Source organism: Mus musculus, chromosome 4, assembly GCF_000001635.26.
Source record: "Mus musculus strain C57BL/6J chromosome 4, GRCm38.p6 C57BL/6J".
Classification (NCBI taxonomy): Eukaryota; Metazoa; Chordata; class Mammalia; order Rodentia; family Muridae; genus Mus; species Mus musculus.
The window spans coordinates 103,983,401-103,998,020 of NC_000070.6; the positions used below are offsets into that span (position 1 = coordinate 103,983,401).

Here is a 14,620-nt window from a genome sequence, read left to right on the forward strand (position 1 = left end):
ACAGTATAAAAAGACTAAGATTCTCTCCTTTGACAAGTATTTATTGAACACAGACCACATGCCAATCCCTTTCCTCAGTACCAGCAATGTGGCAGTGAACTAAATAGGCAATAGACTCATTTGAAAAAATAGGTAAAATCGACTTGTATCTGCTGATAACAAATGTGATGGGGAAAGCAAACCAGAAGGAGGTGCCGGGAAGAGAAATGGGTTACTTGTTGCCCACACAGGAGTGTGACAACTGAGATCCAAGAGAGAAAGGTAGTGTGGGCTCCCGAGATTTTTCAAATCTGTGTGATGTTATTTGTGATGGAATCAGGCAAGACCACTGTGCTATAGAGGTGGGTAATAGGGAACAGGGAGAAAGTGGTACCCTTGGGTGGGTGTCTCTGTTCTGCTGCCATGGTGACATGGGCATCCTTACCACCACTGGTTGCCCTGGATCCTCAGAGTGCCTTGGCTGCCACCCTGAGTTTTACCAGTGAATCATCTGAAGAACAAAAGGGATTGAAGGATAGGGCTGGAAACCCTTGCCTTCCCCCTTCACGGTGAGCATGGTAGAAGCAAAGGATAGGCCAGTAAGAAGAAAAGCATGTCAGTTTTGTTTTAAAATGTTTTGTATGATACTGAACCTCTAGGAATGAAGGTTTTACAGCCCAGGGGAAGGAAAGTTGATATCTGTGCAGACTGGCAAGAGTCAATTTCTGTTAATAACCCAAGGGAACGGGAACGCCAGTAGGATTTTTCTGTTAGCCCCTGGGCCACCCTTTATGTAGCCTTTGCTCATTGTAGGACAGGACAGTTATTATAGGAAGACATTCAATGGAGAAAGAAGATAAACATTTTTATTTCCTATAGTGTGTGTGTGTGTGTGTGTGTCAGAGAGAGAGGTGGGGAGAAAGAGAGTATGCCAAGTATGTAGAGATGTAGAGTACTCATGGAGGGCCAAAGAGAGCGACAGATCCCAGGGAACTGCAGTTATAGATAGTTGTAATTTTCCGACTGTGGATGCTATGATTAAGTCAGGGTGCTGGCTTCCCTGGAAGAGTAAAACATGTTCTTCAATCACTGAGCCACCTTTCTAGAACAGGAAGAAATTGTTAGATTGTATAGCTTGCTCCAGATCAAGAGTGTCCTAACTTTCCCTTCAGAGGAGAATTTTAATTTTTCTGACATGCACCAGGATAGAACAGGAGAGGGCAGGACACAAGTGTCCCAAAGAACTTGCTTCAGGGCTCCTCCAGTCTTCTCAGCACAGAGCACTGTATTTAATGTGTCATGGTGATCATTGTCAGGGCACAGTGGTTTGTACCCAACAGCTACATGGAAGTGGGAGAGGGTGGAAGCAACCTGAAAAGTGGCCATGAGTGGAAGGCCAGGGCCAAATACATGATGGCACAGTGAGCCCAGAATGCCAACTACAAGTCAGAGAAACAGACAGAGATGCTGGTTGCTGTCATGGGAGAACTGCATACAGACCATGCCTGAAGCCCTCACACCCCCCAGCAATGAGGATACATTGAAAGCCAGAGAATGCAATTGGACAGACTTTCAGAAAGACCAGTCCATTCAATGTTCGTTTTTTCACTGATTAGTGAACCTATAGCCTTATACATGATAGGTAAGTGCTCTACCTACCATTGAGCTGCAAATCAACCTCTTTTTGAGATAGGATCTGATTATGCTTACCAGACTAGCCTGAAATTCACACTGTGGATCAGACAAGCCTCTACAAAATTTATTTGTAAGGTTCCTGTCTCAGCCTCTAGAGAGGCTGAGTTTATATCCCTGTGCCATCAGGTCCAGCAGGAACTTATAGTTTTCAGGCAAAAGAAGACCAAAAAAAAAAAAAAAAATACCTTAAAGAAAATAAATGCTTCATCAGGGAGCAAGGGTAGAGCTTAGAAGAAGAGGAGAGGAGAGGACCAGCTCAGAGATGCAGTGTAAGACCAGCCAGCCTTGCAGCTGTTATTCTTTGTCCCTAAACCAAGTCATTGGAGTCATTGGAGTCACCTCCCAATAGCTAGCATACTTCAAGTATGCTTGGGGCCATCATTACAGGCTGTGTCCTTTTTTTTTTTTTTTACATAGTTCTGATGTCCTTTCATGCAGAAATATACATGGAAATGAACAGGTGTTGTGAGCGGTACTATAGAAAAGGAGAATCAGGAAACAACATCTTCAAGGCCAAAATAATAACATTTTAATTGGAAATGTACCGTGAAGAGACTAACCTATGTAGATATATGCAAATCCTATGCAAATACACATGTGGTCTCTCTCACTATTGTCAGAACCTCAATTTGACTCATGGGAATTCTTAACACCAGATTCTTGCTTTTAGCAGAGGCTAAGAGCTGTTGGTGAACAATTCTAGGTTTTTACCTGTGTTTAAACTATAATTAAGAAATATATTGACGGCAACCTGAGCTTAATTAGCCTAATTGAATGTTGGAATTGATTCAGTCTTGAGAGAGCCGGGTCTCTGAAACTAAGCCTTGGGGACCCTGTAGGGTGTAGATGGTAAACAAAACTTGAAAGTCCCTAACAGAAATGAAAAAGAATGGGCTACTGGGAGTATTATTAAAGGGAAAAGATTTGTAGCAGGGAGTTGAAAGAGGAATGCTTAAGTCTCAAGTCACACACAACCATTCTAGGTCAGACCACTCTGTCAAATGGGAGAGAATGTGAGGAAGTGAGATTCTGGGAGATGAAGGAGGAGAGGCAGGTGTTGAGGGTGGATGTGCTGCTGAACAGAGCAGGCAACTAAATGGCTATAGTACAACCCAGCATCCCAGACTCTCTCCTTACAAAGCCCTTGTACTGCAGGATGTGAAGAAGGGCTGTGAGGCTCTTAATAAGGCTAGTAAGGAAGAGGTTCAGGTATGCTGTGGGTCTTTGCTTTTTAGTTATTAAGAACTAATTATATAAGAAATAGTCATAGTTTATAAATGGTTGTACTAACCCCATGAAAAGCAGTAGCATTACCTGGAATTACATACTGAGATTAAAAACCCCAATGTTATCCACATTTTACAGTGTGACCTTGGGCAAATGTTTGTGTGTGTGTGTGTCTGAAACTTATATTTCTTTTTTCTTTTTTTAATTTAATTTTATTTGTAATTCATTTTTATACTCGATATTCCATTCCCTGCCCCTCCCCATCCACCATCCAACTGCTCCACATCCCACACCTCCTCCCCACCCAACCCCGTCTCCAACCCCGTCTCCACGTGGAAGCCCTCACCCCCCACCCCACCTGACCTCTAAACTCCCTGGGGCCTCCAATCTCTTGAGGGTTAGGTGCTTCATCTCTGAATGAACACAGACCTGGCAGTCCTCTACTGTACGTGTGTTAGGGGCCTCATATCAGCTGGTGTATGCTGTCTGTTTGGTGGGCCAGTGTTTGAGAGATCTCGGGGGTCCAAATTAATTGAGAGTGCTGGTCCTCCTACAGGGTCGCCCTCCTCCTCAGCTTCTTTAATCCTTCCCTAATTCAACAACAGGGGTCAGCTGCTTCTGGCTCGGTTGTTAAACGCTAGGCTCACAACCAAAAATATTATATATATATATTTTTTTCAACTAGGAATAGTATAGTTCAAACCTGTAAGAAGGAGGGGAGTTGGAGTAGTACTGAGGCAGCATGGTACTGATGAATACCCTGACTTGTCAGTTCTTGGACTGACACATCTACCCAGGCCCAGGTCTTAGGTCTCCTTCAGTCCTCCATGTATCACTGTCTTAATCCCAGACCCCATTCTGGCCCCTGTTTCTCCTCAGAGCAACTGTGAGAGCACTGTCTAGAGGTTCTGGCTGTTTCTACTCCATACCCCCCATATTCCCCACGGTGACTGCTCCACTAGTGTGCTCAGAGCTGAGTCCAAGGTTAACTCAGCTGCTTGTATCTCCTCCCTGAGCAGTGCCCCTGTTCGTTTCTTCCATAAACTCTTCCCTTCCCATAGCCATGACAATGGAATGACAATACAGAGTAAACTAGAATAGACAACTTGAATTACATTTCTCATTTCATTTTCATAATATTGCACATATGCGTACTTGCACATCTCTGTACTCAGACAGGAAAAAAAAAAAAAAAAAGAAATTGCTGGGAGGGGAAAAAAAGCCAAAATGTTACCAGATGTTATTTCTGAGCATGGTTGGAACTTTTCAAATTATCCACAAGACATATATAATTTTTAATGAGAAAAATAAAATGGTAAAACAAAACAAAACAAACAAAAAAACAAACAAACAAAAAGCCATGATTTCACTAGCCTAGGAAGCCTTGAACCTGGCTTTCACCTTGCCCTTCTCCCCCAGTACTGTGTACCCAAGAGAGGTATGTTTTCTCTCAGAATTCTCTTACTTCATGCACCCTTGGTTTCAACTGCCAGACCCTGTTGGATGTAAAATTCAGGAGGGATTCACCTTTCTGTGGTGGCTACTCCTGTGCTCTATTTCCTTGAATGTCAGTGCTGGATTCGGATTTTCTCTTACAAGGGTCATGGTATGTTACTATGAGCAAGGGAAAGAGGTCGACAGACAGGCAGATGGAGAATAAGGAAGGCAGGGGTAGGTGGGGCTAATAAGTGTGTACCAGAGCAGGTAGGACCACATCTTTCTAGTGCAGTTGGCATAGTACCAAGGACTTGACCCACTCCGTCTTTGACCTGCTGCATTCTACTGTCTTGGGGCAAGGCTTGCTTACTGTCTGCACCTGGGTTACAGTGACTACCCATAAAAATGCTAATTTCCTTGTTGGCTATACCCTGTCCCATGTTTTAGCTGCATAAGAGCCAAACACTTTTTTTTTAAAGAGCAGTAGCTGGAATTTGTAATATTATAGAAGCACAAAATCTGTTTCCAAAGTTGAAAGTCTAACTTTCCACCTTTAGAAATTCTGAAGCATTTTTTTTCCTTCAGGTACAGGCCCTGGAGTAGACTTTCTAATGATTTTTTAAATGATGCTATATGTATGTAAACTCTTATGCAAACCCTGAAAATGAGAATTTTTCAGCAATTCTGTACACACACACACACACACACACACACTCACACACACACGCCCCCAATTTGACTGTGACCACATGTACCTCCATACCTGGCTCAATAATTTCTTTAGTTTGGTGTAGTTCATATGCAACTTACAAGGTTCCTTCAGCCATGGGTATTATGCTACTGATCTGGTTTGGACAATCTTGGTCACCCTGCTCTATTCCATCTATCTGCATCATGGCTCTTGGTACTTTCTGGTGTAGAAGAGTCCCTTTCTCTCTGTCCTGGTGTTCTTAACATCAGGAGCTCAGACTCAGCATCACAAGGCTACAACTCTCATGGAATAAGTTATGTCTCAAGCTGGCCATGTGGTTTTCTCCCTTGACTTATGAATAAGAAGTATCACATTGCTATATACATATCTGGAATACCAGAAAAATCCCATGAATTACCATGATTCTTTTAAGAAAAAAATAAAATATTGTATTAAGTGTTCAGCGTAGAAATTTGCTGTCTTCTTCACATGATTGTTTTATGTCGTGTGTGTGTGTGTGTGTGTGTGTGTGTGTGTGTATGTGTGCATGAGATGTGTGTGAATGTCTGCTAGTGTGTGTGTGTTTGGTGTGTGTGTTATCTGTGTGAGAGTGGTGTGGGTCTGTATGTGCATGAGTGTGTGTGTGTGTGTGTGTGTGTGTGTGTGTGTGTGTATGACTGTGACTGCTATCTTAGTCAGGTTATGATGTCACTAGTGTCTGGATTTATACTGTGTTCAGATCAGTAGTCCATTCTGAATTTTTTTTCTTGAGGCCTCTTTAAATCCTAGCATTAAACCACCTTGGATGATCAATGTTCTCTTTTGCTTACTAAAAAGGGTATGGTTTCTCACTCTGGAGTTCTTTAGCCCAACATTTAACATAACAGACTGTGTGGGTACCTGCTTCTCTTTGGAATGCAGCTTGTACATACTAGCAATTTAGCGATGCCTTAGTCTTAGCTAATTCATTCACTTCCTGTTGCTTCAGCTTTCTCAGATCTAACACAGGGCTAATAATTTATTTCCATGTAATAGTTTATGTTAAATATTCAACAAAACAATAGTTTGTGTCAATGTCCAGATTAATACCTAGAACACTGTAAACACTCAAGTCAGCTCTATATAGCTTTATAGTTTTTATATTTGTACCTTATTAAAGATGGTATCTAGTTTTACCTTTTGTTGTTCTAGTCAATATCAAGATACCACGGAAGGTTATTTTTTGTTATCTCTTTATACGTCTGCATCTTGGCTTGGTATATATTCCGCCATAGGTAACCACATGCCTCTTGTTGCTTCATTGAAAACGCTGCCTTTTATCAATATAAAATAAACTTCTTTGTCTCCCATAATGCCGTTTGCCATGAATTTCACTTTTAACTGTGGCAAGTCGCTGCTTTCTCTGTGTTTGTTTTGTGAGCTTGATAAATATTTGCCAACCTTATCCCCTTTCTTCTTGTTTTTGTTTTACTGTTTGTCTTTTGCAAGCAGCATATGGTAGAATTTTGCTTTTAACCCAGTATGAAAGACTCTATCTTTTATTAGGGGAACTTAAACCATTTATATCTACTGTCATAACTAATGTGTTGGGCCTTATTCCTGTCTCTTTGTTTTGTGTTTTCTCTCCTTTATGTTTTCTTCAGGCTCGGTTTGCTTCCTGGTTTTCATATTCAAGCCAGCTTATCTTCATACTTTTGTTACTTCTTAGTGATTTAAAAGCTGGAAAAAAGTCTTTTAGCCAGTTGTATGTGAATTTGAAAAAAAAAATCCTTGTGTCCCTATAGTAACATCAGTGTATTGGTGAGTAGGTAGGCAGGCCACTGAGCATGGAAATCAGTAAATCCTGTCTTAAAACACAGAAAAATGATATTGATCCTTTCTTAAGGAGTTGGCTATAGTGACATAAAGCTCAGGGCACACTGCTGGGCTCTTCCTCATATTCCCGTGTTGCATGTAGGAGTCCAAGCTGCCTCCCATCTTCTCCAAGACCTAAGTACCATGAACATTAGGCATGCCTCACTATGAACCATTTTCCAAACCAGACAGATGCTCACATACATCCATGTTTCGGCTCACCCCATTTCCTTCTTACACAGAAAGACCACTAAGACTTAATGTACACATGTGTTTTGCCTTTGGCTTCTTCATATCTTTCTATAGATAGAATTATGCACCAGAACTCACTAGATAAACTAAACTGGCATCAAGCTTCACCTTTTTTTAGACAATAAATGCATACACTTCTGAGCAACACACACTATTGAATGTGCCTCTCACGCCACCAAACCCTCTATTTCTAGGATAGTATTCAGGTCATGTGATCCACACAGCATCTTCATTTATATTGACCAGCCTTGGAAAGAACCACAGACCTATGGCAAATTTATTAAAATGTAGTCTATTTGTTCAATTTATTAAACAAGGAGTATGTGAAGGTTTTTCATTTAGAGAAGAGAGTTGATTTATTCTGTTTGGCTTCAGAGAGAGGCCAGGGCTAACTCCAGCGGGGAAAAGTTATAGAAAGACAGATTTTAGCTCAACCTAAGAATAACAAATGGTTTATTGAATGTGGATCCATTTCTTTACTTATTTGACATGTTTTCATCAACAGGGCATCAGAAAAGAGCTGACACCTTTTATGTAGCTTCTTTTTCCCCTCACTGGATCACAGTGGTAGGCTCTTTCTTATATGTCAGTGTTTCTCTTTGCTACCCATCCATCCATACACCCATGGTTTTATTTACATAACAATTGTTAAGGTATTCTTCATATAATTATCTGTTATGAAGTCATTAAAAACTCAACAAAGTTGTCACTTGTCAGGCTGAGCAATAGTTTAAGTCAGATCTTCGCGCGTTCCCCTTTTTCTGAGGAGTTCATTCTCTTCCCTCTTGACTCCACTGTCTCCCAAACAACAGAGTATCTTTTATGTATGGCCACCACAAATTGGATGCAAGATTAGTAGATCCATCATCCCACCCCACCCCACCCTCAATACTCTTCTTGATCTTATACCTATTTTCTGTTTATCTCTACTATCCCCACAACAGTCCCATCATACACAAAAATAAATTCTTGGTATTTTTTTCCCCATCACGTTGTAAGTGGGGGCACTTCTCCAAAGCATTGCTCATCGTCACACATGCCCTCCACTTCATGGTCTCATTTGTGTTTTCCTCATTCATATTTAACCTGGAGAGACATGTGGGGTTTAGTAGAAGTGACAGAGTAAATGGTAGATCTGTAAGAAACAAAAGAAAGGCATCGTTCACAAAGCAGGATTGGAGAATCAATACAGGCAGTGAGTTCCCTAAGGCTGGCGTAGCAGGAAGCTGATGCCATTTCTACTTATAAAACAGCAAATTTGGAAATCCGTTCTCATGTGAGAGTCCGCTGTGGAGAAGCCACCTGCCATTCTGGATGGGCACAGCTATTGCAGATGAGGCTCTAAAGCTGCAGGGAAGAAGGAAGAAGTATTTCAGATTCCCTCCTGGTTTCTTCATGTTCCCTCAGAGCTTCCCATTGTTAGGAACCAGGCAAAGGTTACAGAGGCTCTGTCACACTGCTATAGGGTCAATTCTCTGTTGCTCCAGAGAACCAGCATAAAGGGGAACTCAGTAGAAAATAGCTGGTTTAAAGAGACTAAACAAACAATCCTGTGGGCAGATATAAATTGCATATTGAGCACCATGACAGAGCCCCCACCAGCTTCTAAGGCCTTACTGTCTAGGAGGGAAGAAGAAGAAACCTCTGCACAGTTTTCCTCTGGAGGTAGCTGTCCTTCTCACAACCCTGTCAAATGTCATGCTACTCAATGGGGAAGGGTTCTCCTGGTTGTGATGAGTCGTTTCCATTCATTCACCAGAGAGTCACAAAGTGTTGTTCTTGATTATAAACACTGGGAAGGAAAGGGTGAAGAAAGTTGGATTATTGGTGTAATCACATGTCACCACATGCCAGGGAAAACAAAGCATGGGTTTCTTATGGGGAGAGGAAGAAAGAGGTTATAAATGAACAGAATGGAACAGGTTAGTCCTGGAAACTGGCAAGGTAGGTGCTGAGGAATCACAAACGAGAAGATGGTATTTAGAGAAAAGAGTTTGTAAGAGGCTGTACCTATCATATTAAGGGGCTCAGCAACTTCTTTAAAAAAAGAAAAGAAAAGAAAAGATAAGGAAAGGAAAGGAAAGGAAAGAAAAGAAAAGAAAAGAAAAAAAAAGAAAAGAAAAGAAAAGAAAAGAGAAACAAGCAAAAAAAAAAAAATGATGACGGCGACAACAACAACAACTCACCAAAATGTTGCTTCTTCTCTACACCAAATCATAAGCAGATATTCTCAGAAAGGTCAAGCATGGCCATCCTGCCCATTTCCTCCCATAATCCTGTGAGACAGGAAGCTGTGCCCCTATTGGTGGAGAAGAGCCTGGTGGTACTTAGTGATGTGTTTAGGTATACATGGTACAAAGCCAGGTTATTTCAGGTTAGTTGGCCTTTTTTTTTTTTTCAAAGCCTCCAGCTTGTAGATTTTCTGGACAATTTTAATAGGCTAGAACCTTGCCTGCAGTTGATTCCTAAATTGGTGAATTCCAGGAAGCTTCCAGGAGGGACAAATTTTTTTGCTGATGCCCAAAATCAGGAGGAGGGAAATATGGTGTTTGAGGTTCTGCTACATGACAGTAAATGCATATCATACTTTTTTATATATCTTGTTAACTCTATGGTCAATTTTGCAAATAGGAAAGTGGGACTCAGAGATTAGACTTATCTGAGATCACCTGATAAGATATAAAACAGAATTCAGCCTCATGGGATAGGAATCTAAAAACCATGGTGCTGGTTGTCTTTACAAGACAAGGCATAGCACACACAATCAATACAGGAAGACTGGCAGGAGGGGCCATTTCCCTATAAATTAATGCATGTATGTTACAAGGTTTCTGAACTTAACAAATGAACATGCCCTCTTGCTTCTTGCTTCCATGATGTTGTACATGCCAGTCTCACAGCCGGTCTGTACTGCTCTATACTCTTCCCAAATTCCACACAACTCTTGCTGCGTCTCCTTTTTCTTTATCATCTCAAACTTGGCTCAGATGTCCTTCCTATATGAAGCTTTGCACTCTTGCATAGTATTAGATGTGCCTTAATGATCCCTCACTTCCAGACACTGAGCCCCTTTGAACTCTTCCATGTGGCTTTAAGCACTGTCTGCAAAATGTATTCTATCAAATAAATAAATCCAGATCTGAGAAATTCTACAGCACGCCAGGCACTTTATAAATGATAGCTTTCGTTTTTTCTCCTTCTAGAGACTGGTATTCAATCTAGAAATTGAATAAAAACTCAGAAGCAAGCAAGATAGTAATTACTTTGTTTGAATTAACATAATCCAGGAAGTCTGAGAAAGACTTCTTCCCTCCCTGTTTCTTACTGAAGACGTAATTTCTAGGTCTCTGTATTTGTCCAGGCTGGGTCTTGACCACCATCATCCAGGTCCCCTTGGCCCTGCATACAGAGCATAGATCCCACATTTCCCAGGGCCCGTCTCTTGCCTGAAATGATGCTGAGGCTCTTCCACTCATGGGGTGGAGGCGGGGCTATCTGATGGATTGGCAGGAGCAGGGTAGCACACAAAGTAACAGTAAAGCAGAATGATAATGCATTTCCTAATGGCCTCCTTCACAGCTGTGTACACTGATTTAATCTTTGCAAAGCACTCTATTGTTTATGAGGCCTCTGGGTACAATTTTATGCCTGACTGAAGAGGTTGCTAATAGCTGCCATATTTGTGTTTAAGGACCTGCAAAGGATTAAACGAAGTATTTTAAAGCAATGAGCCATAATAAACTAATAATATATTGCAAATAATAAATGTTTTTAGCCAATAACTGACTACAAATCTGGTGAACTTTAAATGACAAAACATACTAATTATAAATGCAGCCATTCCATATCTCCTTCAAAAAGGATGGAAAATCTGAGATAGGTAGACAAGTTGGGGCCATTTCAAGTCACTGGGAATGGTGGCATGGTCCCTGAACTCTTCCACTGGCATCGTGGCTAAGAACCATCAAAGTCACTTAGTGAAATTCTGGGTTTCATTTCCATCTTAACATCTTGGAGGGCTAAGCCATGCACTTAGGTTGAAGACTCCCCCTCCCCCCTCTATTCACTGACCTAAGGCTCCTCATGCTTGGTTTGAATTTATGATAATTGCCACAGGGACAACCCTGCTGCCCCAGAGGATCCTGGAACTGTGGTTAAGTGGAACATAAGAAAGGGAGAGTTCATATTTGCAAAGTGCCAACTTGTCTTATTGTTCAGTTAAAGGATCTGAGACACAGGGATAGGAAATAAAAGGCAGAGTGGCAGAGCCAAGCACGGACTCAGGCTGTGTCTTCCTCTATGAGCTCTGTAGGACACATGAAAGGGGTTTCTGCTTCCTACCCTTAGGAAAGATACAGTTTGCCCCTTTCAGATCTTTTCATCTCCAGTTATTTGGTTCAGCTTCCTAGGTGATAAATAGTCATTTAAATTTGAGACCATATTTTAAACTCAATGAAAATTTAAACTACCTATAATTCTTAAATCCAAAATATCCAGTACAGATTTTCTGTGGCATTATCTTCAGTAGAAATGTTATGAAATATCAGTGTTAAACTATATTATAAATAAACTAAATATTGAACTATTCAGTACACTGACTTTCAAAAACTATTAGTTGAGATCACTGGATATTCTCTGACAGATATAATTTTGTAATTGCTGAATATCCCATAAAATGTAGGCTCTCTTGACTCATATTTAGAATTTTCTACATTTTGCCTTATAATTCATAGTCAAAAATATGGAATCTAATGTTCTATTAGACATTCTACATATTTCTTAAAAAACAGATCAACTTCTTGCATGCATTTCTGATCATTTCTTTTGAATGGATTCTGAATGTGATTATTAGTTAATAAAGTTACTTAAATATTCCCAGTTTCTCATTATATGCTCCCAGATTGCATTGTAAAAGGTCAATAATAAACTCTACCACTCAGTAGACATTCATAATTCTCAAAATGGTTTGCTTAATTTTTTTAAGATTTATTTATTTTTTTGTATATGAGTACACTGTATGCTGTCTTCAGACATACCAGAAGAGGATATCAGATCCTATTAAAAATGGTTGTGAGCCACCATGTTGTTGCTGGAAATTGAACTCAGGACCTCTGGAAAAGCAGGCAGTGCTCTTAACCACTGAGCCATCTCTCCAGCCCCTGTTTGCTTATTTTTAAAAAGTACTTTAATTGCAAATACAAACTGTATTTGTTTTTTTCTTATCAACATCAATTAAACTAGATATAGTTAACATGAATTGCTGATAAATTCATTATTTAATTAAAACTTAATCTAATGGTATTATCTCTAATAATTAGCAAGGATATGTCAAATACTATGAATCTTTCCCCACACTTGATATTTAATCTTTCTGTGAACCCCACGAGACACATACTGAAACCCTTCAACCAGTTTCCCAGCCCAAACAGCAGCCTTTGGGTAGGGCTTGCTAAGTTTCATACTCAGTGTTAACTGAGACTGACTCCAATGCATATAAATAATTAGTTATCACGTGATGTGTTGCTAGATGGAAGATAATATACAAATTCCAGGAACATAGGTCTCTCTGAAGGAGTTGAAAGAGTATAAGGATTTGATAGGGGAAATGGGCATTTCTCCATGAAGACAAAATAGACAAATAGAGAAAATAGACCAGAACCAAACAAATACTAGATGCAGAACACAGAAAGTAGCTTGAGGCAAGTGACACACGATGCTGCAACCCGGGATGCTCACTCTTTTAAGGCACAGAGTCTGGATTCTGCAGTCTCAGTGGCTTGGTCCAAATCCAGGTATTATTGATGCTTCAATATTTAATGCAACAAAATGTATAACAGCTTAATATGTGTCATTATAGAATAAACAATATCTATTATTGGTGATTGTGATGGTGGAGTAAATACTAGCAGCGAGGTGAATGGTAACAGTGGTAGTGAGAGTAGAGGAGAGACAGAGACAATGGTGGAGGGCAGAGGTAGTTATCCTGAAGATGAAGATGGGGTACAGGTAGAGGAAGCTGAGCTGGTAATGGTGAAAGTAGGTAATTTTACAAGAGATAAGTGGCACATATACATGGGTGGCACAGTGGAAAGATGAGGCAGATCAAACCAAAAGGAGTTTATGTGCCACTACCATAAGCTGGACAATTTTCCCAGAAGCAGTAGCAGTAGAGGGTGAGGCAGGGTCTCAGCTCAGGACATGATGTGATCTAATTTAGAATGGACAAGACACTTTAAGCTTGGAATCCTTCCAACCCTAACATCTAGACATCCACCCACTCTCTTTCTATAAGGTCCAATTTGATTTGGAACAAACAAACAGGAGCAACAAAAACAAAATAAAAGCATGTCTCTGACCAGAGGACTACAACCTAGAAGTTACCTGGAGTTACCCAAGCAGCATGATGGGAGCCTGGTTGTCATGACATGAGCGTGTAGAGATGAACACAGCTGAGATGTTTCCCCTGCAGACAGAGAATGAGGGATTCCTAATAAATGCCCAATAAGGAGAGCTTTGCATGGTGGCTATGGTAAACCCCACTGGATAGCTTTAAAAAGTAGAAATGACAAAAATCAGGACTTTGTTTTGTTTTGTTTTGTTTCGTTTCATTTCTATTAAAAGATCCCTATCACTACTATCTGGTAAATAGACCTTAACATGAAGGAAGAGAAATAGTAAAACTAGAAGAGAGAGAAGAGTGTTAGACTTAGATTGTGAGAGTGAGAATGGATCAGGACACATTTAGGGGGCAGGTAGTGAAAATGATGGAGCCCACTCCCTAGATGGGCATCCCTTAGATTCTGAAAAGCAGGTGGATAGCTGAAGAAGTGTTTTCTGAATTAGGGATCCTGAGGAGAAGCATTTTTGGTGGTGGGGGGAGGAGGAGGCCATGATGAGACTTTGTGCCTCAAGCCAGGCTGTATTCCTGCTCTTCTTTTAGAGAAGGCTGTAAGGGGGAAGGTGTAGGAGGCTCAGAGGGGGAAAGACAAGATCTCTGTTAGCTATTATATGCAGCAATAACCCTCGCTGTGTTTATTGCCCATTTAATAGAGTGTACATTACAACCCACAGTGATAATCAAGAGATGGGAATGCCAAATAAGATGCAGAGATACCATAGGTGGGAAATTTATTTTCCTGCAAAAAGGTTCGCATTTATGAAAATGGATTCAGGATGAGTCTCAGTCCCTTGCCTTTCTCATTCCCCAAAGAGGGAGCTCAGAAACCTTTGAGCATGAGCAGTTGGAGGCAGAGATGATGAGCATACAGATAAGGATGTCCTGGCAAAGGGGTGACTCACCCACAGATTCTAAAGGCCATTCTTTTCCCTGAAGGGATAGGATGAGGACACCCTGGATTTTGCTGCCACTTTTCTAAAATGACAGATTCTTCCTGCCATAGTCAAAAGCCTCTTTTTTATTAAAGATTCACTATATTAAAGTATTATTTTTCTGTAACATAAGATCAAAATGTCTTGGAAATGTTG

At 40.6% G+C, this 14,620-nt stretch overlaps 1 protein-coding gene and 1 long non-coding RNA gene across 11 annotated transcripts in view; one reads left to right on the forward strand and one right to left on the reverse strand.

Annotated features, from left to right (window-relative positions):
• Positions 1-14,620, forward strand: part of Dab1 (disabled 1) — a 1,125,345-nt gene that overhangs the window by 363,901 nt on the left and 746,824 nt on the right. The window lies entirely within an intron of this gene.
• Gm36661 overlaps positions 7,572-14,620 on the reverse strand; it is a 36,218-nt gene continuing 29,169 nt past the window's right edge. The window contains exons 2-3 of one of the 2 annotated variants that reach the window (XR_003955233.1): positions 13,517-13,598; positions 7,572-9,434 (exon numbers count right to left, since the gene is read on the reverse strand). This is a non-coding gene — a long non-coding RNA (predicted gene, 36661). Of the gene's footprint in view, positions 13,599-14,620 lie in introns of both variants that reach the window. The other variant, XR_001784565.2, reaches the window with a different exon arrangement.